Here is a 4,439-nt window from a genome sequence, read left to right as displayed (position 1 = left end):
TAAAATTTATTTTTTAATAATTTAAAAATTATCTTTTAATAAAATTATTAAGAAATAAATAAATAACTTTTAACTTTATTGATGAAGTTTCTTCAACTTTTAGGATAGGATCTATTTTTATCAAATTCGATAAACAAGAAAAAGAAAGGAAAACTAGGGATGGTGATTTGGCCCGACCCGGTGGGGAACCCGGTTCATCCGATCCGGACGGGGACGGGGATTCCCCGCTAAAACGGGTACCGGGCCGGGGCCGGGGATCCCCGGTAGAGGCAAACCGGGGTTGGGGCCGGGGCCGGGTATTGTATCCCCCGACCCGCCCCGTACCCGGTAATATTGACATACAAATTATTTGGGCTACATACAGCATATTTTGGTTGGGCTACAACATATCTGCATATGTGGGCTTTAACTTAGGAGCAGATTTGCAAAATGCTTGCAAACCCACAAGGCTTTAACTTAGGGCTTTATTCACATGAATCACATAGACGTGAGACGACATTACGACAACCCTCCGGCCTCCTCCCTCAGTCCCTCCCTCGCCGTCCCTCGTGACCTCGCTCACTGCTCACAGACTGAATCTCACATCGACGATTCGACACTCACACAGTCACACGCCGACACAGCTCACTGCTCCCTCGTGACCTCGCTCTGTCGCTCACTGCTCCATCTCAGTCCCTCCCTCTCCGTCCCTCAGTCCCTCCCTCTCCGTCCCTCGTGACCTTGCCGTGCCGACTTATCGACGACGAGTAATCGACCCACAGGCCACATTAAAGGTAATGAATTTATACTCTCTGTAACTTTCTTTCCTAAATTGCTTTTTCTAATTTCAGAATTGATGTGTGTTCTTTGACCGGGTGTTGACCGGGGGTTGACCGGGGTTGACCGAGAGTTGACCGGGGACGGGGCCGGGGCCGGGGCCGGGGACTCTGTACACAAACCGGGGCCGGGGCCGGGGATTGCAAACCCCGCCCCATCCCCGCCCCGTTGCCATCCCTAAGGAAAACAGAGGGGCAAGGGAAAAAGATCTGGTTGAAACACTAAAAAGAAATTGATTTTTCGAAAGAAAATAAATAAGTAAAATTTATAAAATTAAAACATAAATGTATAATTTATTCTTCTTCAAAGGATTTTTTATTTTAATTTTTTTAATGTAAATTATCTATATTATATGATAAAATATTTGGTAAAAACTCTTAAAAACTATTTTTATGCATAAAGTATTGTTTATTGATGTATATTACTTAAAATTCAAGATTACAAGTAAATTGTGCATGAATACAACTTATTAAAGCTCTATGTTTGAATTCGTATAACTAACTGCAGATAAACATAATCAAATAGAGGATAAACATCTTATTTTAAAATATAAAAAATTTAAAATATAATTAGGATGATTAATGAGTTCTAACAGAATACTTAATTATTATCTTTATAAAAAATATATTATTAAACTTAAATTAAGTTATTTCGTTACGTTAAATTAAATTATAATAAAAAATTTGAATTAAAAAAAATACACAAACAAGAACTTTTAAATAGTTAATTTGATACTAGTATTGATATATTTTTTACAAATTTTATATGATATTTTCAAATTTATATTTTATTCAAAAATAGAAACATTATCTCTTTTCAAAACCACATAAAATCGTATTATATCGACATAGATAAAAAATAAAACGGAACATTAAAATAGAAATGTGTCTCGATGCATTGTACGAGTATCCTTCTAGTATTATTATAATATTCTTTAATTTATTGTTTTAATATATTTAAAAAAAAAGCTTTTTATTAAAAATAATAACTCAATTTTATGGATGAAATTGAATAAAATAATTATTTTTCTTTTCTAACATCAAGTTTTAGAGAATTTTTTTTATTTTCATTCTTATTGATTATCGCTTAATACCTTTAGCCAAACATCTCTTTAAAGTTTTCTTCATGATTTTCTATTTTAGAGAATAAGATATAAAAAAAACTGTTCAAGTATTTTAGAGAACAAAAACTTAGGGGATGTTTGGCAATTGCTGAATGGTTTGATGCAAAAGGATTAAGAGACTCTCATGATATAGTGCAAAATGAAATATAATTATTTACAACGAAATTAGAGCGCTGAATGGTTAAGAGATACTCAAACTACAAAATCATTCAGAGGGTTTTAGAACCATTAAAAGACATATTTTTTTCTGGCCAAACAAGATTCACCTCTTAACGATTCAAAAATTGCTTCTTAATGAAACTATTAAGAAGTAAACAAATAACCCCTTACTTTGAAGATACGTATCATATCTATCAATTAATTATGATTTATTTGTAAAATAAAAAAAAATTGTAAATGGAGCGGAGGTGCCTTTACTGGACATGGCACTTGTGGATGTGTTTTTTTTTAAATTTATTTTAACGAATTCAAATTTTATAATATATATATATATATATATGAATTTTTTTAATTAATATATTATATTATTTAATTTTTGTTACTATCTTGTTTGTATTAATAAACATATTACATCTTTTTTTGGTCATTTTATATTTTTCATCTAGCTTATCAGTTAGTTTTTATCAAATGAGATTTGTCCATCAACTGTCATCTAATTTATCAGTCATCAACGAACTTATCAATTAGTTTATCAAGCATAGCTCTAATATACGTGTTTTTGGATGTTCTTACAAGTTTTCTAAGACAGTGTTGGTCGTAAGCAACGTTTGACATTTTCATATCTAATATTTAATGTCTTCTTTTAGAGTTTCGATATGTATTTGGATGGCATACTTTTTGTGTATTTGAAAATATATAAAGAGATGATGTTCGACAACTACGGTTAAAAAGATTTCCGCTTGTAAAAACAAATCTTTCATCTCTTTTTTTTTCCTTCCCGAATTTGAGAAACAAAATTAATGTTAGCTTGTGTAAAAGGATTTGTAAAAATATATTGAAACACCCCATGATCACATTTGCATCTGAACATATATTTCCATATATCAAGAAATATAATTTATACATCTGGTCCCGATATCTACAAAAGCTACATTACAAAATAGCTACCAATTTTTTTCACAAAATCCATATACAAAACTTGTATACATAGTCAAGTATTCCAAAAACCGAAGATAACACATTATTTCATATTTTCATGCAAACAAATATAATTCTTCACAATTTTTCCTTCCTCTTTATCATCCGGTTGTGTCAGATCTATAATGCATCTTTTCAAAAACACCAAAATGAGGGTTAAACCTTGAGATCTAATGAGAAATCTCTTTGTTTGCTTTTACAGGATGAATAATCACCAAAACACATTTATAATTTGTGAGATTCAATATAAACCACAAATCTCAATTAGTGTGTGTGTGTATATATGTATCTATATATATATATATAGGGGCTCTATATATATATATATATATATATATATATTATTGATTAAAAGTTTAATATATTAAGATGTTCATTATTATATTAAACATAGTTTTTAGTTTTTTTTAGTGTATGATTGTAGTTGATATTTTTACTGTTCAATGGACCCATTTTTAGGCTATGTTTGGTAAATTAGCTGATAAACTAACTGGTAGCTGATAAATTAACTGATGAACATATTATATTTGACAAAAACTACCTTATAATAGAAAGGGCATCTTGAAAAAAATATTTAATTACAAATATTTCATAATATAATTCAAATAAATTTTTAATAATATACTTAAAACCAAATTTCTAATAATATAAGTAAAAAATTTTAATAAAATTTTCCAAACCAGACCAGACCGCTCAAACCGCAAAAAACGGTCCGGTTTGACTTGGTTCGGCCAGTTTGAGCGGTCCAACGGTTTTTTTGAACACCCCTAACGGGTGGGCGATTTGACAGTTAGACGGATTGAGTTTAATTGGGTTGTTAGCGGGTTGAGTTCGACGGGTTTCACGAATTGACAACTTTTTGTACACCCCTACTAGAAGTGCACAAAATGATGCGTGGATTTTATGCATTTTTGAAATTATTCATGATAACAAGTAACAACCTCAGACAACCATTTCTATTACCATGCAAGTTATTGTTGGAAATTTGTAGGTTGGAAGTTAACCTTCCATCCCACATTGGTAGATAATTTATTTCTAGAGAAGCTTATAAAGCTTTCTTTAGAATGGGCTTTGAACTTGTTAGTGGACTCATGGTGGGGGTCTTGAGTGGAAGGCCTAACACACACGCCCGTGCGTGGCCGAGGACGCGGGATTCGCGAAGGTGGCGCGAGGAGGCGCACTTCGCATCGGAGCCTCGTCCCGAGCTCCGAGTATCTTTTTAATAGAAATTTGTCAGAGGATAATTATCAGTTAAATTTGAGATAATTATTATTTTTAATTTGAAATAAATCGGATTTGAGATAATTATTATTTTTAATTTGAATTTATTCCGATTTTGACTTGGTTTTAGATAAAAATCGGT

Source organism: Cynara cardunculus (genome assembly GCF_001531365.2).
Source record: "Cynara cardunculus var. scolymus isolate 2C chromosome LG 1, CcrdV1, whole genome shotgun sequence".
NCBI lineage: Eukaryota > Viridiplantae > Streptophyta > Magnoliopsida > Asterales > Asteraceae > Cynara > Cynara cardunculus.
The sequence above is the reverse complement of the archived record's forward strand: the minus strand, read 5'-3'. Positions refer to the sequence as shown.